Genomic DNA, 25,872 nt, shown 5'->3' with positions numbered 1-25,872 from the left:
AGATTTATGATTTAAAAAAAATCAGGACTCAATTTTGCCATATATCACAATTTCAAAAAATCAAAAATATTAATCTTTCAATGTTTTTTCCTGAAATATATTTACCTATACATATTCTGACTAACAAACACATTTTGTTTTATCAATCTTCCATTTTCGACCAGAATGAACTCCTGTTGACAGAAACTGTTATTTAAAATTAATCAACAGCAGAGTAAAAGACTTGTTATTTGCTTTTACACAAGGTAGAGACACTTATATTATTTGATTACTAAGGTAACAGTTCTTTGTTTAACAATACTTTGTTAAATGGACATTCTTGAAAATTTGAATATTCTCTGCAGGAATGTGCAAAATTACCAGTTTTTATAATTGAACATGTCGGTTGGATGTTTGAAAGAGTGGTCATCTTGTCTGTATTAAGGATAATAAAGTATAATTAGGCTCTGTTATGGTCACATGACCCCAATCAAATGCCATTTAGAGGGATATACAGACACAAAGTGCAGCACTTCAACATGGTGACTAACAGATATTCAACAAATAAACAGGCTAAGTAACTATAACATCATATTTCACAAACCTAAAGTAAGAAAAGTAAGAAATAAGAAAGGCTCCAATACAGAGCAGCACAAAACCACTTATGTGTTATTAATGTATGTATCAAGCATTAATGTCTGTAAGCATACAACTAAATTTACACAAACTCTGTTCCAGTAGCTCAATGTCCAATGCCCATAAAGGTACTAAATAATTACCTTTATAAACATTTACAGTGGATGAATAATTTCAGCTTTAGATACTGCAAAAATATGAACAAATAATTAATAAATGATTTGTAAAGATGTGTAAATAGTAAAAGCATGCATAAATACCACAACAAACAAACAAACAAACAAACAGCAAATATGTGGCTTTTACAGACCTTAGTTAGTAATTAGCTGGACACTGATGACATTTTGTAAACATGACAAAGTGTTCGAAGTGGTGAAAAAGATTAATAATTTCTGTGTATAAGGTAATTTATGAATCATTTATGAAAAAGTTTAATGACATTTGTAAGCATTTATAAATGATCTGTTAATTATTATATAACATTTGTAAAAAAAAAATAAAAACATTTGTAGATGTTAAAAAGTGCAAGGCCATATATGAATGAAACCTTAATGTCATTTGTTAGTGTTCGAATTTACATTTACTAATGATCTGTTAAGCATTATGCATAGTTAAATTCATTAGTTCACATTAACAAGTGCATTATCTCATATTTCTTCTTATTTGAATATACATTAACTAATGATCTGTTAAGCTTTATATAATGTTTGTTAAACATTCTGCACTCCGTCACACCCCACTTCTCCACACAGTTTAAAAAAAAAAGTCAACCATCTTCGAGAAAAAATGTTTGACAGAGGCCATATACTCTATTCCATGACACATGCCATCATTTAGCCATCTGCAAACATTTTTTCTCGAAGATGAGTGTCTTGAGTGTCTAGACAAAAGATGTCTTCGACATTTTTTCATTGAAGATGAGTGTCTTGTTTTTACCCACTGCAATCCCATCACATAAAGTGGCTTACAGCAGCAAAGGGAGGACCAATTCACTATTAATGCCCATGTTTTTGAAATACAGATAAGTGCATATGAGTGTGGTGCTATCAATCTAGTATGTTTATTCATTTTCTGTCTCTCTTTATCTCTCTGATGCTCAGTGTACAACATCCTTTCCCCTTTCTTTTCATTGAGCTTCTGAGTATCCATGTTAAAAACAAGGTCTTCTTATCAGTCCTCCTAAGAGTTCTGTTTTATTCCCTGCTTCCTAGTCACCTCCAGTTACTGTCATTACTTTCACAGAATGTTCTAATTAACATGTGTCACTGCACTCTTGTAGGTTTAGCCCACATGGCTTTTATGCATGTAGTCACAAATTAAGGATTTTGTTTTGGAAACAATATTTCCTCTCCTATATTTTGTCATGTCACCATCGGCTAGAATTGAAAGAGCTGTTCACTGATGGAACATCATGTTTGGAGTGGAGTGTGTTAATCTGAGTCTTAATGTATTATTGTTGTGGTATTTCACGATAAAGCCTACTCTGGCAGATTCAAGAGCCCACTGAACCTACTCTTTGGAAAACTCATTAAAATAAACCATCCAATTTTACAGCCACATTGCGAGTAGAAAAAGAAAATGTGTGCATTCAATCATTTTTTAAGCCAGAACTGAAAAAAATAAGGATAGAGGAAGTCGACAGTCGCAATGTATTCTTTATAAATAGTCTGTCCTGTCCAGTGGATAAACAATCAATGATTAGTAATTAATTAAGCAATATCACATGAGGAAGAGTGCTGTTGTACTGAATATTGGCACAGTTTTTTGGCACAGGTAATTCAGTTGCAAAAGTACCCAAACCAGGATCAGTCTCTGTGTCGCAAAGCTATCACTATCTGACAGATTGACACAAACAGTAAAGATTTCCAGTGCTGTTACACTAACTATTAGCCCTCTTGGAATGCTACTTGTCCAATCAGATTGGAGGTCTGAAAATTATTGTTGTATAATATAGAATATTTCACATGATTAATGCTTTTAATCATTACAGATCATAAATGTCACAACAGAAAGGTCATAGCATTAAGGTATAATAAAGTTCAGATCTACCATGTTGTTCCAAAAGCATAGTATGGCAGTAATATGATGTGGAAATGATTTACATTCTGTCTGCTCTGTCTGTTGGCCACTCTTTTAAATTCATGTATGAATTTGATGGAGCTTGCCACAGAGCATGAAATTACATTAGCCATCGTTCAGGCTCTAGCTCCCCACACCTGTCAGATCAGTCCAATGGTGGAAGGCTTTTAGTTATAGTAATGGTTATGTTAGACATATCCAGACCCAAAACCCAAATACAAGCTTTCACTTTCACCTTTGTAAACTGGAGTCAACTGAACTTCATGTTAGCTCGATGTTTTCAGTTTATATCTGTCTGGAACATATTGTGGGTTTTAATTGGCCAGTGTGGATTATTGTTAGTCAAGAAGTGTTATATAACACACAATTTAGATACATTTAGAGTCTTTCTGAGTTTTTAGAACAACAACATCATTTAAAACTATAACAAGTTTAAAAAAAAAAAACTTCAACCACCCAGCATCAATCACATTTCAGAGGGGGGAAAAAATAGGTGTTTGATTAATAACTAATTGCCTCACTGCTTTTCTGCTTTTTGTTTTGCTTTCAGAAAGTCACAGAGCTGCAAATAAATGAATCATAATTGAAACTGTCTCAAATGAGTACCTAATAGTGAGAGACAGAAGGGGAGAGAGAGAGGTGTTGTTGATTCTTTTATAGCCTGATATATCATCTGAAGTTTACGATGATTGGATAAGCAAACTAATCATTTTGAATCATTTGTTCAAATGGGAACTCTGAATACAAAAAGAGCAGATGGAAAACAGCCTGTGATTTATGGGGGTGCTGTCTTAGGGCCTCTAAAGACAAAAGCTTAGAGGAGAATGCCATTGATGGCCTCATTGATATTTCCCCAAATTATTCACTACATTAGTAGTGCTCTGACTTTTAGATTGCACCGTAGAACGTAGATTGCATCCTGTCTGATGAGGACTAAGATTAATTTCAGGAACACTTGTATGCTTTTGTAAACAGCTTTGACCTGTCCTACTCACATTATACATTATACAAAATGAATGCAGCTGTGAAATGCTTTCAAAACTGTGTGGGCTTCTTAATCAAGAACGATTATCAACTTTTATTGTATGGTTACAAAATTATGTTCTTAAACAAGGCAGAAGGTGGAAGAGATATAAGAGGTTTTTGTTACTCTAAGACCATTAGCACATTAGCTTATTTGTTCCACAGTAGAAGAACAACAAAAATTGTGATGTGCCAAATGCTTTCTCCTGCTTCTTTCTCTCCCACAGTAAAGACAACGTTTTGTTCGGCTGCCAGCAGATGAATGGGAATAGGTGTGATGAAGGGGGAATGGAGTCTCGTAAGAATATCAAGAACTCAAACTCTCTCAAAAGACAAAGACTGCAAGGGGTTAATGAGTGGGGGGATGGTGTGCCCATGACAGCAAAGAGCCTATTATCACGCAGCTGAGATGGATATTGAGTCATTTCTTCCTGGTCCAGCTGGCAGACTGTGATAAGGCCCATTCCACTGAACCTGTGAACCCTCCAGAATCCATCAAACTACAGTGCGCAGGCCTTTACACACCACACTTTTCTGTCTGAGCCTCATTTACACTCCACAGAGTACTGGAGGATTGTAATGCAATGCTAATTGATAATTATTTGGATATATTCGAAAAAGAAAGCTTATGCTGACTTAAGTAGTTTTGGAGGAGTACTACTGTCGAACCCTTTATTTGGATGCTTCCATTTTTGTCATGTTTCTAACAAAAGATTAGCAATTTGTTAAGAAAAATGGTAAGTGTTTCTTATTTTTTTCCCTTTTGCTACTCACAAGGTTTCAAACTAAGAGAAAAAAGAAAATATGTTCAAGGGAATGTTTTAATTGGTAATAATTTTATAGGTTTTTAATATGTCCTCAATTTCACTTTCTATTCTTTTAGTCCTTTGTAACATCCCTTTAACTAACAAAAGCTAGTTCCTTACCACTGTCCTCAAGGAAATGACATCATTTTTGTTTGGTTGAAAAAAATAAAAAATAAATAACAGCACAAACATCAGTAATTATTAGCAATGGGTTTTAAGAATTTTTTTTTTGTTTTGAGATGTCAGTTAGATTGTCTCACTCTAAAACATTCCATTGTGTTAGATAAAATTATATACATCTGTATGATATTATTAAAATATCAAAATTAAATATCAAAATTGCCTTCAAGTTGACACACTTACATAAGGTAACTCTCAATCCCTTACTGAGAAAAGTTTAAGGGCTCTATTTTCGTGAGCATGCAAAGCACAGCGCTATGCGCTAAGACCGTGCTGTAACGTATGTTGCTGGCACTGGCAACGATGATGACGATGAAGTAAAGAACCCAAGCGCAAATTTATTTAAAAAAGTGAAATCCAAAAACCCTAATTACAAACGTAAACAAAAACATGAACTTGACTTTAACTTGACTTGACATAAACTTGAAAACACAACCAAAGTTACATTCAACAATACCTGACAATGGACCATGGAAAACATGAGGGTTAAATACATGACATGGGAGAACACATGACAAAGATAACCAATAAACACAAAGGACTCTAAACAAGATAACAAGACAATCAACCAATGAAAAACAAGACACAAGAACATGGAGGGATACATGAAATCACAGGACAAGGGAACCACATGACATGAAAAATGAACTAGAATTTCAAAATAAAAGACATGAAAAACATGAACAACCACATCAAACATTACATATCTCCCCCACTATGAGCAGCTCCCGATGCCCCAAAACATAGAAAAACAAATTAAACATGACATAATTTCCAAAGTTCTGTAGGGAGCTGGGGGGGGGAGGGGTCTTGAGGCATGGCTTGGAATGGCATGGGGCATGGCCTGGCGAGACAGGGCGTGGGGCATGGGACCAGGGCAGAGTCAATGGATGGCAGAGCCGTGAGAGACTTGAAGGGCGACACCAGGGAACTTGGTACCCAGAGAGTAGCCGAAGACTTGAAGAGCCAGGGTGGAGCCAGAGGCAGGGAGGACCAAGGTGGCGCCGGAGGCTCGGAGGAGCAAGGCGGAGCTGGGGGATCGGAAGACTGAGGTGGAGCCCGTGGGACTGAGGACCAAAGTGAAGCCGTAGGAAAGGAGGTCCCCGGTGGAGCTGATGGATCGGAGGGACGAGGCATAGCCAGAGGATCAAAGAGCCAAGGCGGAGCCAGGTGACTGACTGACCAAGGCAGAGCTGTAGGGACGAGGGACCCCGGTAAAGCCAACAGGCTGAAGGACCACAGTGGTGCCGAGGGAACGTAGAGCCAAGGTGATGTCGAGGGATCGACAGGCCAAGGTAGAGTCCAGGGCTTGGAGGGTCCAGGTGGGGACGGAGGGTCAAAAGTTCCCCTTGCCTGATCATGAGGAAGCGTCCATAGGGTGGGTAAAAGGGCGCGAACCATCTCCAGGTCCAACTGCTCAGATGTGGCCAAGACATGGCATGGAGCAGACTCAGGCATGGCTGTGACGTGGCATAGAGCAGACTCAGGCATGGCTGTGACCTGGCATGGAGCAGACTCAGGCGTGGCAGTGACGTGGCATGGAGCAGGCTGAGGCGTTGCTGTGACATGGCATGGAGCAGGCTGAGGTGTTGCTGTGACATAGCATGGAGCAGGCTGAGGCGTTGCTGTGACATGGCATGGAGCAGGCTGAGGCGTTGCTGTGACATGGCATGGAGCAGGCTGAGGCGTTGCTGTGACATGGCATGGAGCAGGCTGAGGCGTTGCTGTGACATGGGACTCTGGCTCGGAGGCCATGACGTGGGACTCCGGTTCATCGACCATGACGTGGGACTCCGGCTCGTCGACCATGACGTGGGACTCCGGCTCGTCGACCATGACGTAGGACTCCGGCTCGGCATCCGCCTCCCCCACAGTGAACGTAGAACCATTAATCTGCAGGGCAAGGTTGATATACTGAACCAGATTGAGGGAACTGCGACCGCCAGGCATCAAAGAGGAAATTGGCTCACTTAATCCAAAAAGGAAACAGTCTTTGAGGGCGACCACATTAAAGTCCACCCGGCAGGCCAGAGCATAGAAATCCTCCACATAATCCTCCAGTGGACGATTCCCCTGACGTAGGCATAGGAGTTGGATTGCTGGGTTCATGGTTAGGTCAGGTATTCTGTAATGATGCGCTGGCACTGGCAATGACGAAGATGATGACGATGAAGTAAAGAACCCAAGTGCAAATTTATTAACAAAAGTGAAATCCAAAAACCCTAATTACAAACATAAACAAAAACATGAACTTGACAGCACAAGCTCACAGCAACACCTCAGCCTGCTCCATGCCATGTCACAGCAACACCTCAGCCCGCTCCATACCACGTCATAACTTGACTTGACATAAACTTGAAAACACAACCAAAGTTACATTCAACAATACCTGACAATGGACCATGGAAAACATGAGGGTTAAATACATGACATGGGAGAACACATGACAAAGATAACCAATAAACACAAAGAACTCTAAACAAGATAACAAGACAATCAACCAATGAAAAACAAGACACAGGAACATGGAGGGAAACATGAAATCACATGACAATGGAACCACCTGACATGAAACAGGAACTAGAATTTCAAAATAAAAGACATGAAAAACATGAACAACCACATCAAACATTACACGTGCACAACCTCTTATCCAATTTTCATGAGAGTGCTAATTCTAAGTGCAATTTTCTTGCCAGTTCAAAGGTCAAGTGAGTGTTTGCGCTATCTGTACTCATTTTCAAAAGCAGTTCTTATCTCCTGCATTTGCAGTTTGGAGATTATACTAGAAGATGGTAATAAACTTAATGTCCAGACTCTGAAAATATAGTGGAACATCAAATTATGTTCATCAAATATACATCAAATATACATTTTATGAAACGAAATGTTATTAGATTTCTGTTAAAGTATCTATATGGTTTATTTTTTAATTATTATTATGTTTATATTTACAATTGTATTTATGATCTAATTTGTATTGATATTTTTCCACCTGTTGTCACAGAGTGATTTTGAAGTCACTGCAAAAGGGGATTTTTTGACCACTTCGTTATTTTGATTATATTTTCATTTTGTTTGAAGTGTAATTTTTATTTAGAAATATTTTAGTTGAATTTTTTCATGTTTCAATAAATTAATTGATTTTTTTTTTATTAAAACTGACCTTGAAGTGAAGTGTGTGCCAATACAATCACTGTTAATACTAGCCATGATTTGTGTGTCAGTAGATGAAAATGATTAATAATACTTACATTCTCTATAATTTAACAGAGCCCACAAATCCTGATGAGAACCACATTTTCCATGCGTATAAAAGGAGCGTGTCACTGTCAAAGAAAAATGCCTGCCATTCAACAAGGATGCAGTTAAAGGGATAGTTCATCCAAAAATTAAAATTCTCTCATTATTTACTTACCCTGATGCCATCCCAGATGTGAATGACTCTCTTTCTTCAGCAGAACACAAATGAAGAGTTTTTGAAGATAGAGCTTTGTCAGGTCCTTATAATGGATATACAAGGGTGCCAGCACTTTGACGGTCCAAAAGTCACATTTAGACAGCAATAAAGTAATCCACACGACTCCAGTCAATCAATGAACATCTTCTGAAGTGAAAACGATAGGTTTCTGTAAGAAACAAGTCAATAATTAAAAAAATTTTAACTTTAAATTGCCGCTTCCATCCAGGGCTCTGATGCTGTTTGAAATGTCCGAACTCTGGAGTGACGTTCGTTCTTCTGTTGTAAATAAGCGCTGCTTCCGAATTCTCACGTGAACTTGCCGACGCGCTTATGTCACGCTTCATGTTAGTTGCTGGCAGGATGCGCTTTTTAAAATTAATAACGTTTTAATTATCTATTTATTTTTTACACAAACTTATTGATTTGCTTGATCGAATGGAGTCATGTGGATTACTTTATTGCTGCTTAAATATGACTTTTGGACTGTCAAATTGCTGGAACCTGTGTACAGTACATCCATTATAAGGACCTGACAGAGCTCTAGCTTCTTCTAAAAATCTTCCTTTGTGTTCTGCTGAAAAAAGAAAGTCATGCATATCTGGGATGGCATCAGAGTAAGTGAATGATGAGAGAATTTTCATTTTTGGGTGAACTAATCCTTTAATGCATAAAAGAGGCAGACCCATATTTCTGTCCTTCTAATTCATTGCATACAGTCCATTTACACTACCAACTTCTTATAAATGTGCTGTCTTTGTTTATATCGCTGGAGCTTTGACAAGGAATGGACTATATAAACTGAATGCAGACAGTGGAATAATCAGAGAAGAACCTCAACGTTTAAACTGCACATGACCTAGCCCATTCGCGCTTTGTGTGCGTAATTTCGCCAAACCCACACTCTTAAGTAAAAATGGTTCTAAATAGTACTAAATAAGGATTCTTCAGCTTGTTACAGTAGCAGAACCATTTTTGGTGCTAAATAGAACCCTTTTTTAAAGGTTCCATAAAGAATTTTCCTTTGAAAGTGCTATTTAGAACCTTAACAGTGCTATAAAGAACCTTTTTGATCCTCTATATTTCTGCTCCTATAAATCATTATAGCCTCAATCCTGGTTTTATTTGAAATATAAACACAAACAAACAATTACATGGATAAAAGTAAGGCATGTGTCAATTAAGTACTTTTATTTTCTATTTAAATGAAATATTGTGGAAAAAATAATGCTTTTACAGCAATTGTTAGCTGAATACATTAATAAATTATTGTGATTAAATAATTCCAAATGCTTAAATTAATAAAATATTACATATACATTATATATACATATTACTATAATAAATACATCAACAAATACATAACGAGTCAATAAATGCATATTCAAATGAATTAGAATTCATTGCTCCACACTTTAAGGCTGGGACAGAAATGTAAACATTCTTTTATCTTTTATATAGAGAGCATTTTTCTTCCAAACTGATGAACAAATCGTTCAAGGAAGAGCAAATTTCCATGGAAACAAAAAATAGATGCAATGAAAACTTTGTTGGAGGTTGAGGAAACGAGATGTTGTGTCGATGTAGTGACACTAGGGGTTCGCTCTTGAGAGCCCCAATCACCTTTGCTTTATTCAGAAAAGGCTAATGAAAATTGGCGAGTGGAATTTGCATGCCACGGCAGTCGGTTCAGCGCCGCGGCAGGATGGACACAATGTCTCGTTCCCTCCATCAGGGAACAGAGGTTACATCAGTAACCAAGACATTCCCTGTCTGTCACTCACTCGACGTTGTGTCGATGTAGTGACACTAGGGGTTCCTATACAAAACGCCGCAGGCGCTGAACCATGTCACGAAGTACAGAGGAGCAGACACGGGCAGGCTGCTGTGTGCCTCACAGCGAGCGCTCGACCACGTTGTGACCTTCCAGCAAGTTAGGTAAGGTGTCTCCCAGATCCCAATAAGGGTGGGAGGAGGACTTACCCACGTAAGCTACAGGTGATGACCTTTCCTGATTTTTGTATTAAGAAATTTCCTGCTGAGCACCTGCTAGAATAGCACTGGGGAAGTGCTCTTCCCTCTCCAGGAGGGAGAGCACTACGGAGACCACATCCTACCAGAGGGAGGTTAACATGTGGGGAATACCTCACATGGACTTACCGATGGGGAAGTTTACATATGGAATGGTACCACTGGGGAAGACCCTATCTATGGAGAGGGTACACAGCAACAGTGGCCGAGGCAGAGCAGAGCTCTGACGAGGGGAAACACAGGGTTCACCTGAGGGGAAACCGAATAGTGGAAACTCATCATACGGGATTACCGAGGGGGGAATCACCACGTATGGAGCACTGAGCCCATGTACATGGGCTCACCTGAAAAGGAGAATACCACGAGTACTGGGCCTGGTGACGTTACTCCTCCACCGAGTTCACCACCGAATAGTGCTTAAGGAATTAAAGAAGCGTCCAGTGTTCACCAGTTATGGGGAACTGTTGTGGACAAGATAGCGCACATTATCACCTCAATAGGGGAAAGGCGCAATGCAAGTGATACACCCGACCGGCCGCCTGGCCTACCTGTTGTTACCCCGTAACACTTGGGTCGAAATCGGTTCTATGCGCAAGTTATAGAACCTCGCAAAGGTATTGGGTGTAGCCCAACCTGCTGCTCTGCATATGTTTGCTAGAGAGGCACCCCTCGCCAGTGCCCAGGAGGACGCAACACCTCTGCTGGAGTGCGCCCAGACTCCCAAAGGGCATGGCAGATCATGTGATTGGTAAGTCAGAGAAATGGCATCCACATTCCAATGGGACAACCTCTGTTTGGAGACAGCTTTCCCCTTCTGCTGATCTCTAAAGCAGACACAGAGTTGATCCGAGCATCTAAAGCTCTGCGTGCGGTCCAGATAGATGCGCAGGGCGCGAACTGGACACAGCAACGACAAGGCTGGGTCTTCCTCCTCTGAAGGGAGCGCTTGCAGTTCACCACCTGATCCCGGAAGGGAGTGGTGGGAACTTTGGGCATGTAACCAGGCCGGGGTCTCAAGATCACATGAGAGTGTGTCATCCCAAACTCCAGGCATCCGCTGGTGACAGAGTGCCTGCAGGTCCCCCACCCTCTTGATAGAAGTCAGCACCACCAGGAGTGCTGAGCTCGGCCTGCTCCAGGGGCTCAAAGGGGGCTCTCTGCAAGGCAGGTAGGACCACAGAGAGATCCCAAGAGGGAATCAGGCACGGTCTATCACGGTCTATTCAATCTCCTCACACCTTTGAGGAACCTAGTGATCAGGTTGTGCTGTTGAGAGGGTCTCTTATCCAGTGTATTGTGATATGCTGCAATAGCAGCCACGTACACCTTCAGGGTAGAGGGAGACAGCCATCTCTCCAGTTCCTCCTGTAGAAAGGACAACACAGACCCAACTGCGCATCTCCGTAGATCTTCCCCGCGGGAAGAACAACAATTCGCAAAGAGACACCACTTCAGAGCATACAGCTGCCTCGTGGAGGGGGCTCTGGCCTGAGTGATCGTGTCTACCACCGCTGGCGGAAGGCCTGCTAGGTCCTCTGCGTCCTGTCCAGGAGCCAGATGTGGAGATTCCAGAGCTCTGGCCACGGGTGCGGAGCATGCCCTGCCCCTGAGTGAGAAGATCCTGCCTCAGGAGAATGCTCCAGGGAGGGGCTACTGCCAGGAGCATCAGGTCTGAAAACCAAGTCCGGTTGGGCCAGAATGGCGCAACCACCAGGACTTGTTGCCTGTCCTCCCTGACTTTGCACAATGACTCTGTGCAATGAGGCTCACTGGGGGGAATGCATACTTGCGCAGCCCCCTAGCTGTGCGCCAAGGCATCCATGCTGAGGGGAGCCTCGGACAGGGAGTACCAAAGAGGGGAAGTGAGAGGACTCTCGGGAGGCGAACAGGTCCATCTGCACCTCTCCGAATCTCTCCCAAATCAGCTGGACTGCACGGAGGTGGATTCTCCACTCTCCACAGAGTGTTACCTGCCGTGAGAGTGTGTCCACTGCATGTTTGAGGACGCCCGGGAGGTGAGTGGTTCACAGAGACTTCAACATCTGCTGACTCCAAAGGAGGAGGCAGCGGGCAAGTTGCTACATGCGCTGTGAGCGTACCCCACCCTGCTGGTTTATGTACACCACAGTTGTCCGTCCGGACCAACACATGCTTGCCCTGAAACAACGGCAGAAGCCTCCACAAGGCCAGCGATACTGCCAGCAACTCTAGGCAGTTGATGTGCCATTGCAGGCGGGGCCCTGTCCAAAGCCCCAATACTGCCTGCCCGTTGCACACAGCGCCCCAGCCTGAATTTGAGGCATCTGTCATGACCACGACACGCCCCGAGACCTGCTTTAAGGGAACCCCTGCCCATAGAAATGCCAGGTCTGATCAAGGACTGAAAGTTTGACGGCACCGAGGCATGACAGTCACGCACTGGGTGTCGTGGCACCATGTTCACCTCATGACTCGAGTCTGTAGCCAGTGCTGGAGTGGTCTCATATGCATCAACCTGAGGGGGAGTACCACCGCCAAGGATGCCGTATGCCCCAGGAGCCTCTACCTTCTGCATGAAGGTTTTCAGGCAGACCAGCACCGACTGTGCACGCTTGTTCGTAAGGTGTGCCATCAGGGTGACCGAGTCCAACTCCATACTGAGAAAATAGATGCTCTGCGCTGGGGAGAGCTTGCTCTTTTCCCAGTTGACCTGAAGCCCCAGTTGGTCGAGGTGCTGAAGCACAAGGTCCCTGTGTGCACACAACAGATCTCACGAGTGAACTAGGATCAGCCAGTCATCGAGATAATTGAGAATGAAAATGCCCTTCTCCCTCAGTGGGGCTAGGGCAGCCTCTGCGACTTTGGTAAAGATGCGAGGAGACAGGGACAGACCAAAAGGGAGGACCTTGTACTGATATGCTCATCCCTCAAAGACAAACCGAAGAAATGGTCTGTGTCGAGGAAGGATCGATACCTGAATGTATGCGTCCTTCAGGTCAATAGCCGCGAACCAATCCTGATTTTGTACAGACGTCAGGATGCGCTTCTGCATCAACATCTTGAACGAAAGCCTGTGTAAGGCCCTGTTCAAGGCACGCAGATCCAGGATTGGGCGCATAAGCCCTAGGTCGGTCCTACCCTCGTGCAGATCTTTGAGTGCCTTGGCCTGGTGGACAGCAGGATGGCCATGGCGTGCAGGGCAGAAGCGGCCTGACCCATGGCATTGTAAGCCTTCGCCACGAGTGATGAAGAAAACTTACACACCTTGGAAGGGAGCTTTGGTTGGTTCCTCCAGGTGGCTGCGCCATGCGGGCATAAATGCACCGCAACGGCGCGCTCTATCCGGGGAAGCTCGACATATCCCTTAGCTGCTCCGCCGTCGAGGGTAGTTAGGGTGAACGAGCCAGCGAAGCATGTACGGGCAGGGAAAGGTGCCTTCCACGACTTCACGAGCTCCTCGTGCACTTCCAGGAAGAAGGGCACTGGGGCAGGGTGTGGCCATGAGTCGTGCTCCGAGCCCAGAATCCAATCATCTAGCCTGCCCGAGAGTGGGAACTCAGAAGATTCATCCACTTCCAAAAGCAGAAGCCCACTCTCCGATGCTGCAACCGATAATTCATCCTCATCGTGAGCCCCGAACGAGATATTAAATCCGCCCTAAGGTGGACCGCCTACCTCGCTCGTGAATTCTACCAGGCAGAACGAGTGTGCTGGGGGCTGGGAGGTCCGCGGGGATTGAGCCGGTTGAAACACTCCCATATCCACATCCAGATCGTCCGCGGCGCACGCCGACGCAGCCGCCTGAGTTTCAAGCCAGGACAGACCGGGTCGGGAAGCAGCCGCAGTGGCTCCCTGCTTCACGAAGAAGGAAGAGAGCCGCAACCACAACATTCTCATGGGCATGTTCTCGCAGTGAGAACATGACCCCTCCACAAATGCTGCCTCTGCGTGCTGGCGTCCCAAGCACTCGAGACAGATCTCATGGCCATCCGGTGGGAAGAGATAACGGCCGCACCCAGTAGCACAAAGGTGAAAGGACATCTTTAAGAAGATGCAAATAGTTTGTGCAAGCTCTTTTAGAGAAAATATACTCTTTTGGAATATACTTTTTTAACACCTATGGACCGCCGAAGCATCCAGGGGAAGCACAACACTCGACCGTGCGAGGGTGACCGCTGATATGCGCCATAAATTCCAGCAGCAGAAGATAAGGTGATGGGACGAACACACACACACATGCTCTCGGCTCCGAAGAACAAGTCTGAATGAGTGGTGCACGCCATCTCCTTTTATACCCGTATGTCCGGGGCGGAGAGTGGCATGAAAATTCCACTCACCAATTTTAATTGGCCTTTTCTGAATAAAGCAAAGGTGATTGGGGCTGTCAAGAGCGAACCCCTAGTGTCACTTCATCGACACAACATTGAGTGAGTGACAGACAGGGAACTAAATTTCACTAAAATATCTGCACAATCCTCTATGATGTCACCATCCATCATGTATTTTGGTGTATTTGAGTGGCAGACCCTCTCTGCAGGTAAAGAGGTTGTGGGGTCTAACAGTGTCTCTCTAAATAGAAATACACAATTAGGTTCAGTATATGTGGACAATACTGTATACATGAGTCCTTCACAATGTGAAAGAAAAAGTGAAATAAAGTAATAGGTTTTTATTTTATTTATTTATTTTGTGACTGGGCAAATATAGATATAAAAAGGAAAGAGAGATAAAAAAAAGGGCTAATTAAAACTCACATAATCTGATATATTTAAGGCAGGCATAGCCTATGCTGTTTTCAGAGCAGACAACTCATACCGCCAGTGGGATGGATCCCTGAAATCACAATAAAAATCCAAAATTATCTCCTTTTTTTCAGAACATAATGTAAGTATTTTTAACAAAATGACAGCTCACCTCTTCAGTTGGTCACACTTGCATGTTCTGGTAGAGATCTACTAAATAAAAAAAGACAATCTTATGGCTAGAAAACCACCAGTTACAGAAAGTTTTGCTTTGTAATGGTTAAAATTTAAAGCGCTTAATATGGACTTGCTCAACATTTTGCAAAAACTTACCCATGTGCTGTGCTGTCTTTATCAAGCAGTGACAAAACCGTCTATTGTCTGATAACAGGCATAGTTTAATTATTTCTGTGATTATTTAAAGGTTATTATAAGCATTAAAGTTGGTCAGTCTCATGCCCTGCATAGAGAGAAAAACAGATGTTATTAGCTCTTGGTTCTATCTTCATGAATTCTCATCAGGATTATTAAATATATTTGCAAAAAATAACTAGATGCAGGTTTTATTTTGACTATGTGGTTACATTTCTAAATCTAAACTTTAGAAACTCTGAGTAAAATAATTGGTCACGCTTTATATTAGGTGGTCTTAACTACTATGTACTAACATTACATACATACAAGACTATGTATTTACTGTGTAACTACATGTTGTTCTGTAAAATGCCCACATTTGCTACTACTGAGTTTGAGGTATGGGTAGGTTTAGGAGTAAGTGTAGGGTTAGGATTAGGGGTTAGAGTTAGTTTTTGGGGTAAGGGTTGGGTTAGGGGTAAGGTTAACAGTGTAACAACAAAATGTAATTAAATGCAACAACATGTATGTACTGTACATAATAAATACATTGTATCAATGGTTAATTACACAGTAGTTAAGGCCACCTAATATAAAGTGGGTCCAAATAATTTATAATTATTGAATGCGTAGAAGATAAAGTTGCAATGAGAAATATAATTTTGCACAATTAGTCATTTTAATGCTTAAAATAGTAACAGCTTGTGGAAAGTTTCGCCATACAGTTTACTGTATATTCATCTTGAATTTTTATGACGTGAATGAGCTGAGAAAATGTGATCTCCCCAACATGAACAGTTACAGCCATAGCAGTTACAAAAGTGTTAAAAATCATGACTTCAAATTTGGCCAACCTCTTGCTCCCAAACAGCACATTTACGATAAACTGTAATCTTTAAATTCGCCAAAGTTTCACTTTCAAAAACATTGAGTGAAGTAAAAAAAAAAAAAAAAGAAAATGCTTACTCCCATTTAACTGCACTAATGGGATTAACTTTTCCCATTAAAGTTAATAGTAGTTTTCTGCTAAAACTACTAATGGGTAAATATATATAAAAAAAAAAAAGATGTCAAATTTACCTGTGGAAAGTGCTGCCAGGACTCCAGGGCTGTGAGTGAACCAATGACACAGTGGCTTTGAAAGTATTTATTGCCAGTTACATTTAAAAACCAAAAGGGCGGGAATAAGAACCCCTAACGCAAAGAACCATTTCAGCACAAAAGGGTTCTTCTGGAAGATATGTGTCATGTGTATTTTGTTGATTCATGTCTTTTATTTTGAAATGTTTAGTTCTTGTTTCCCTTGTCATGTGATTTCTGTTTTCCCTCCATGTTCATGTGTCATGTTTTCATTGGTTTATTGTTTAATTAGCTTGTTATGAGTTCTGTTTGTTCATTGGTTTATGTTCTCCCATGTCTTGTATTTAAGCCCTCAAGTTTGCATTGTCTAGTTGTCAAGTATTGGATGTGAATGTTGTTTTGTTGTCAAGTCAAGTCAAGCCAAGCCATAGTCAAGTCTAGTTTATGTCAAGTTCATGTTTTTGTTAAATCACGTTTATAGTTAGGGTTTTGGATTCACTTTTGTAAATAAACTGCACTTGGGTTCTCATCTTCATCATCATCTTCGTCTTCATCATTGCTGCAGCCAACATCATTACAGAATACTTGACCCCCCATGAACCCAGCAGTTTTACTTCTGCGCCTTCGTCAGGGCAATCGTCTCCTGGAGGACTATGTTGAGGACTTCTGCGGTCTAGCCTGCCAGGTGGACTTTAATGAGGTTGCCCTCAAAGACTGTTTCAGATTTGGATTTAATGAGTCCATTTCTTTTTTGATGACTGGCGGTCGCAGTTCCCTCAGCCTGGTTCAATATATCGACCTCGCCCTACGGATCATTGGTTCCACGTTTACTGTGAGGGAGGCGGATGCCGAGCCAGAGTTCCACGTCATGGCCGCCACCGAGCCAGAGTTCCACGTCACAGCAACGTCTCGGCCTGCTCCATGCCACGTCACAGCAACGCCTCAGCCTGCTCCATGCCACGTCACAGTAACGCCTCAGCCTGCTCCATGCCACGTCACAGAAACGCCTCAGCCTGCTCCATGCCACATCACAGCAACGCCTCAGCCTGCTCCATGCCACGTCACCGCAACGCCTCAGCCTGCTCCATGCCATGTCACAGCCACACCTGAGCAGTGGGACCTGGAGATTGTTCCCACCCTTATACCCACCCTTAGTTCTCCTGAGCAGGCAAGGGGAACTTTCGGCCCTCCGATCCCGCCTGGACCCTCCGAGCCCTGAACTTCGCCTTGGCCTGTCGGTCCCTCGACATTGCCTCAGCTCGGCGTTCCCTCGGCTCCACTACGGTCCTTCAGCCTGTCGGCTGTGCTGGGGTCCCTCGTCCCTCCGGCTCCTCCTTGGTCTGTCGGTCACCTGGCTCCGCTTTGGCTCTCCAATCCTCTGGCTGCACCTCGTCCCTCCGATCTGTCAGCTTCACCGGGGACCTCCTTCCCCACCGGCTCCACCTCAGTCTTCCGATCCCTCAGCTCCGCCTTGCTCCTCCGAGCCTCCAGCACCGCTTTGGTCCTCCCTGCCATCGGCTCCACCCTGGCCCTTCGAGTCTTCGGCTACTCTCCGGGCACCATGTTCCATGGCTCCGCCCCTCAAGCCTCTCACGGCTCCACCTTCCATGGCTCCGCCCCTCGAGCCTCTCATGGCTTCACTCCCCACGGACTTTGCCCTGGTTCCATGCCCCTCGCCCTTTCTCACCAAGCCACGCCCCACACCTCAAGACCCCCCCCCCCCCACTCCCTACAGAACTTTGAATTTATGTAATTGTTTACGTGTTTTGTTTATGTGTTGGGGTGTCAGGAGCCACCCCTTAGTGGGGGGGATATGTCATGTGTATTTTGTTGATTCATGTCTTTTATTTTGAAATGTTTAGTTCTTGTTTCCCTTGTCATGTGATTTCTGTTTTCCCTCCATGTTCATGTGTCATGTTTTCATTGGTTTATTGTTTAATTAGCTTGTTATGAGTTCTGTTTGTTCATTGGTTTATGTTCTCCCATGTCTTGTATTTAAGCCCTCATGTTTGCATTGTCTAGTTGTCAAGTATTAGATGTGAATGTTGTTTTGTTGTCAAGTCAAGCCAAGCCATAGTCAAGTCTAGTTTATGTCAAGTTCATGTTTTTGTTAAATCATGTTTATAGTTAAGGTTTTGGATTCACTTTTGTAAATAAACTGCACTTGGGTTCTCATCTTCATCATCGTCTTCGTCTTCATCATTGCCGCAGCCAACATCATTACAATATGGTTCTAAATAGAACTATTAGGGTTAGTAAAGAACCTTTGAAGAACTATCTTTTTTTAGAGTGCACTTGCATCTAGACTTAGCACTTGCTTGCACGAAAAACCAAAACTTCACTGCCATGCCCACTGACTTTGCACTTATGACTTAAAGCATACCACTGCACTTAGCGCTAGCACTCTTAAAATAGGGCCCTCAATCTTTATTTCCATTCTGTTTTGTAATCTGTTAATGCTATTGCCACAATTGCAGTAAAAAAAAATTTTTTTAAGTTGGAATTAAGTGCCTAAGCTTGACCAGAGTATTTCTAAAAGTCTGGTATACCTTTTATATATACCCTTTTTCTTAAATTGCAATACATGCATATATATATATTTTTTTTAAATGGTGTACAGCTCAGAAGGTACTGCATAACAGGAATAACCCAACCAACCATGAAGGCAGAGCTTACCAAACTGTTTCCCAAGCACATACAAGTGTGGCAAATCAGTAGTCCTGCCAACATGTAAATAATAAATAAATAAATAAATAAATAAAAACCTGCATTCTATCACATTTTTGTTATTTGCAGAATTTTACACTGCCTTAAAAAAATGGCTAAAAACTAATTAGCTTTATCATCTCAGCATTGAGAACTGTGAAGTGTTTAGCTGCTGGGAGGACAGCAGCATAATCAGTACAGCATCATAAAAAGCAATTTATAGTCTAATTAAAAGAAACAACCCAAATCATCACTGGCCTCTGCTTATTACAGCATTACTGTGCTGGGTCAACAGTCTAAGCGTTTGGTTAATCATAACACAGCAAAAGCTGCTACGCAAGCCCTGCCAACATGGCAATTACTACAACCATAGACAGAGAGACTTTATTTCTTCCTTTCTGTGTATTTCTACTCGATCTTATTAATTGGATTTGTACAACCTGGGAAACTGGAGAAGAAAGTTATAATGGTAGCAAGTGTCATGTAGACCTTTCTTTTTTTTATTTTCTAGCTTTCTAGAAAAGCTTTAGGCTGTGGAGACTTCGGGTTATGCCTTCCAGAGAAGACACATTCATTACCCCCACCCCCCAACCCCCTGTGGCAGCATGGTGCCAGACAAGCCGTCACATCCAGGCATGATTTATTGGAGCTTTTAAAGCCTCGTCATCAGCGACCCTCTTGATTTACACAGTGCTGTCCTGACAGCTGTCAACACTTGACAATACAGCAGCTTACAGTAAACTAGCCACCCAGGTTTCATCGAACATGACTTACAGTCTACAGTCTCTAATGTCCTAGTCACTCCTAAATCCATACCATGTTTGGTGCACTGTATACAGCACAGTGTATAAGTGTGAAATAGCTATAACTATTTTATGTTTTAAATAGTTATTTATGCATCCCACATTATAATTTATTATATTTTATTGACACACACATTATATATATATATATATATATATATATATATATATATATATATATATATATACAGTATATACTGTATATATGTAGTGTAGGAGATTGGCTGACAGGAGCAACGGTCAAATATACAGATTAGTGGTCATTATACAAAAATATTTGATAGCAGAATGTCACAGCTGACCAATCAAAATCGAGTATTCCAGAGAGATGAAAATGAAAGTTGCAGGGATGTTTTTTTAATTAAAATTTGTATATACATATTTAAGGGATTTTCTTATGTAATATATTTGCATATGGAGGAGAATATCTAATGAAGGAAAGCAAAAACTTAATGTTTTGGTAAACATTTTTTCATGCATTTGGGTTTCCATTTAAAAACATTATTTTTGTGACATTAAATCAAATATTAGTAGCTATAATGTTTTCTTTTAGATGAGATGTGTTTTATAGAGATAAATGGTGTTTTGTGTTTTTTTGATCATGAAATGCCATCCAGGGAATTGTGAATGAATTGCACCAGTGCACCACTGATTGCTTCTGAAACAAGCCGAAGAGTGTTTATTTGTAAGCAAGTCAACATACCTGCTGTTTTCAGCTGCTGTGTATGTGATAAAATACTGATGAAAGCTTGTAAGTTTTGCCCTACGCACTCCTGACCTTGATAAGGCATTGTGCTCCTGGCTGCCGAGCTGCAGCTACTTTATGGGAAATTTAAACAGGGTTTGATCTGAGTCTGCAACTCACCGATTGACTGACTGACTGAAAGCTGATATAGACACAGCTAACTGAGGAAAAGAAAGTGTCTTACTGTCTGCATCTACACATAAAAGGGAACAGTGGCACAGACATATTGAGCTCTAGCACTCATGTATGTGACTCCGGGTCAAATCCAGCCTGCTTTGTGCCACAATCTAATTCCCCCCTCTCCCTCTCCCAAATAATTTCCTGTTGCACTTTAAAATACATAGTGTACACTCACTGAGCACTTTATTAGGAACACTATGGTCCTAATAAAGTGCCCAACATTGTCTTTTGCTGTTGTAGCCCATCTGCCTCAAGATTCGATATGTTGTGCATTCTGAGATGCTATTCTGCTCACGAAAATTGTCCAGAGTGGTTATCTGAGTTATCGCCTTTCTGTCAGCTCGAACCAGTCTGGCCAATCTCCATTGACCTCTCTCATCAACTAGGCATTTCCGTCCACAGAACTGCCACTTACTGGATGTTTTTTTGTTTTTGGCACTATTATGAGTAAACTGTAGAGACTGTTGTGCGTGAAAATCCCAGGAGATCAGCATTTACAGAAATACTGAAACCAGCCCTTCTGGCACCAACAATCATGCCACGGTCGAAATCACTGAGGTCAAATTTTTCCCCATTCTGATGGTTGATGGGAACATGAACTGGAGCTCTTGACCCGTATCTGCGTGATTTTATGCATTGCACTGCAGCCACACGATTGGCTGATTAGAAAATCACATGAATAAGTAGGTGTACAGGTGTTCCTAAAAAGTGCTCAGTGAGTATATCCAGCAGTCTCATGACAACTCATAACAATTTGTATGAGATGGTGAAATCATAAGATATTGTACAATTTGGCTCGTACGAAAAGGTATGACTTTTATTCCCATAGACACCAAACAATCAACAAACAGAGCTTCAAAATGATATAATACAGGCATCACATTTTAACATCAGTGAACAAATGTGGTTACTCATTCCATATCTATTTATGCAATACAAATGAGTGATGTATGTCAATGGCCTGCAATACGCTTCCCTTGTCTCGTCCCAAACCCCAATGTTTTCTTTCTTCAGTGGTACGCAAAAGTTATATTCCCATTAAAATCATGATTAGGTTTGGGTTAGGGGTTAAACTTAGTAAAAAACAAATCTGTATAAAATTGTTATGTATGTATGTTCAATAAAATTGGCACTAAAAACAGAGCTGTTTTTATAGGCTCGCTTCACCCACGGGTAATTTGGTGTACAGGGTGTACAGATACAATATATTGATTCCTGTAGCTCCACTGGTAGAGCATGGTGCTAGCAACACTAATGTCATGGGTTTGATTCCCAGAGAACACTCAAACAGAAAATCTATACCTTGAATGCATTATGTTGCTTTGGATAAAAGCATCTGCCAAATGCATAAATGTAATGTAACTGTTTCCTCTGAAGATCTTACAACGTTAAATTTATGAACAGAGTGCAAAGCTAGTTTATAATGCTCCCTGGGAATATAGAACTGATACTGCATAATTTTCAAAGCCCAGATATGATTACTCTATTTGCAGTATATATAACTTCAGTGAGCACTTGTGGCTATTTTAAATGTATAACACTTTTCAAAAGCAGAAGTGTTTGATACTGGGCTGATACTAGGTGGTAGAGTGTATTTCAGAGGATACTGATGATAAGTGATAAGTTTAAGAGCCTCATGGAGCATGGTGTTTGAAATGTGGTTTCTGCTCAACTATGCTTGAGGTGCAAGAAACTGTTACAGAGACAGTCACAACACATCATTTTCTCTGCAGCACTGCCACAGAGGTGTAAGGTGTGGAGCACTGACCCGCTTTACACTCAAACAATGTGGTTCCTAGATTTTACATTGGACATCAAGTGGTGACACAACACAGTACCAAATTTGGAATCGTACAAACATAAACAAAAATGTACTTAAAATCAAATGTGCATTTAGCATGATGAACAGACATGCAACATATTTTTGGTTTGTGACCCACCAGTTGAGAACCACTGCTTTTACATATGCATATATGGTGACGTTTATGGCAGCTCATGTGTGTGCAAGTATAAGAGCAGACAGCGTGTAGCTGGCATAGGGACACATGTCATCTTAAAGCTGGTATGCTGATCATCACTGAGGTGAACTGCCTGTAATCTACAACCCGCTTTGTTCACACTTGCATAGTCAAATAGTGAACACTCCCTATAGGTAAACATTAGACTGATTCTGCTATGGCTTCTCATGCACTGACATGCATGGCAGTGTTTATCTGTGTGCCAGTGTTTATCTGTGTTTCATACAGACAGTGTAGTTAAAAAATTAAATGCCTATATGTAGGAAAGCATGAAAACAATGTCTACATTTTTATGCCGAGCAACAGTTCCTGCATTCTTTATGTCAGAAAATTAGATCCTTTGGCATAATTTCTTTTGGAATCCTTTTGTCTGTCTGTCAATTTGATTTGTGCACAGACAGTTATGTCAGTTTATCTGCAGTTTACTGATATTTGTATAAAGTTGGGCCTTAGACTGATCATCACAGCACAAGGCTATTAGAAAAATCACCTGGAATAAATTATATTAAAAAGCATATCTTAAGCATGGCCTGTGTTCCATCACAAAATCTTCACCACATTACTCACTGTCATCTCAAATGATTCAGCGTGCCATGCATAATGCATCAGTATGAATCTTTAGAAGCTGCCTGTAGATTGGCAATGTCTCTGATTGCAGGTTAATCTACCCTATATTCACCGGGGGAAAATATGAAACTATTGTTAGCTTCTGCTGCATTGTTCTCACTTTCACACAGGTGGTGTTCTTCGAAAACTCCTCATCATCTCTATCACTTTAATCAAAACACTGATTAATTAATCGAGCCTGAATATGGTGGGTTTAATAGATGCGGTTCTGGATCTCATTACCACCGTATTGTTCTTTCATATGCTGTGTAATGCTGCTATTAAACCAGCCAAGCTGAGAAAAGGATTGAGATGCAATTGCTCAGGGCTTTAGTGGGTAATTGAAGGAACAATCTCTTTGGTTCTTTTGGGTGTCATTACCAAGGTAACCATAGGTTGACTGTACTCTCCTCCTCTGTGGGTGCTAACATTCCTTCTCATTCTTCTCACATCGATATGTTCTCGTGAATAGATATGTTTCATCTTTATTTTTTTCCCCCAGCCTTTGGAATGACTGAGAGGGGTATCAGAGGATGGCAAGATTCTAGGCAATAACAATAAAATGCTTGTGGTGAGGAAAAGAAAAAGCAATAAGTGTGGAGTGTGCTTCTGGTGTGCCAGCAAGCAGCTCTGAGAATCAACCCATCTGTTTCAACTCCATATTTGCTGTTGCAGATTATGTGAAATATTGGCGGAATTAGAGAATTAAAGAGGTAGTATTGGAGCTCCAGATCTTTGGCTAATTAAGGCAATTATACAATTTCCAGATCAAGTGTTTTGTGTTCGTAGCTTTTCTTATGTATAACAGTTAGTGGCCATACACTCAGGTCTCATGGTCTGACTATGCATATGAGCATAGCGGGTAATGGGTAATGTACTTCTGTGATTGTTTGTGTAATTCACCTCCTGTTATCAAATGTATTAGTTGTTCCTGTCGTTTATCTCTTGTCTGAATTGCTATAAGGCAGGTGTCTAAATTTCAAATTACCTGGTGGACACTAGCCTGATAGTGTTCTCCATCAGAGGCCAGCTCAACAGTTGCAACAAATACTCCATCGGGGGCCAGTTGAACAGTTACAACAAATACAAGTGTTTTTACAACCATAGTTTTTAAAGTTATTGGCTCAGTTATACAGTTATTAATGCATGGACAGACTCATCTCTCCCTCATTCCTAGCATACAGTTCAGCATGTTTAATGGAGTAATGACTCTTGAGAGTTTTCTCTGAAAATGCAATTTGCTCATGTGGTTGCTGGGGCTTTTTTGGGGCTTGCACGATAAAGTCTGCTTTTGGCCATGATACATAGAAGCTCGTCTTTATCAAGGTAAGTTGTAGCCAAATCAGGCACAGGTACACATAACTATCTTAGGTCATTAGTTTAAATATATGGCTATCTGACTTGTATTGAATCCGGAACATTCCTTTAACTTTTTTGTTGCAGCCGGCTACTGTCAGGTCCAGTAGCATTCCCATTAGGAGAACAGAAACATTACGAGCTAGCTTTGATGTAAACTAATAGTCAGCTATTTAATCAAACAAGGACTAAAAAATTTTAGCAATCAATTCACACTTATAATATGTTTAAATAAAAACAGCTGAGGGGCTGTATGAAACAAATTTGGCCTAAGGCCAGTGCTATTAGGTTATCTCTAAAGCTTTGCATCCAAGGTTTTCTATGTTTATACACGGAGCATTTATAGTTTATTAACCTCAATGCCATGACATCATTTCTTTCCCCCTTGGGGCTGCAGGACAAATCTGTAATGGCTTTGAAATGTTCTGCCGTTTCCATAGAAACAGCAATAAAAGCAATTAAATGTGATGGGCGAAAAAGAGTACCAAGAGCCATCATTTTAGAATGGACCTTGAAATTCCATCAGAGTCGTGGACTGTCTCTCTATCTCTCTCTCTCTCACTCTCTCTTTCTCTGCATGAAGATCTTAAACATTCACGTGCTTCCTACATTTGATTCTGCTTTGCAGTTTTCCCCATCATTGCATCTACAGCATCGTGGGGAGGGCAGAAGAGAGCAGTGCTCATCTCTGATGTGTGGCACATTAGCGGGTATTTGCATAATATCTTCGGGCTTTACTAGGGCCATGCAGAAATGCTTTAGGGAGGACCTTGTGGGTCTGATCCTGTATGGACTCTCATGTTGCCCACCTTCCACTACTTGAGTCCCACATGTGAACAAATGTCAGTTTGAAGCTCCATGTCTGCTCATCTATCAAAACCAGTCAAGTTAAACTGTATCTTCTAAAGCTTTCAGACAAAGCACTAGCTTTTCCATCTCTTCAGCTGCTCACTTAGATATCAATCTCTATTAGCCCCAGTACCATACCTATGTAAAAAAAAAAAAAAAAAAAATATATATATATATATATATATATATATATATATATATATATTTACATAATAATAATAAAAAAAACTCTAATAGCTCTCTATAGGATGAATGAGCAA

The sequence above is a fragment of the Myxocyprinus asiaticus genome, chromosome 22 (assembly GCF_019703515.2).
Source record: "Myxocyprinus asiaticus isolate MX2 ecotype Aquarium Trade chromosome 22, UBuf_Myxa_2, whole genome shotgun sequence".
NCBI classification, from domain to species: domain Eukaryota; kingdom Metazoa; phylum Chordata; class Actinopteri; order Cypriniformes; family Catostomidae; genus Myxocyprinus; species Myxocyprinus asiaticus.
The sequence above is the reverse complement of the archived record's forward strand: the minus strand, read 5'-3'. Positions refer to the sequence as shown.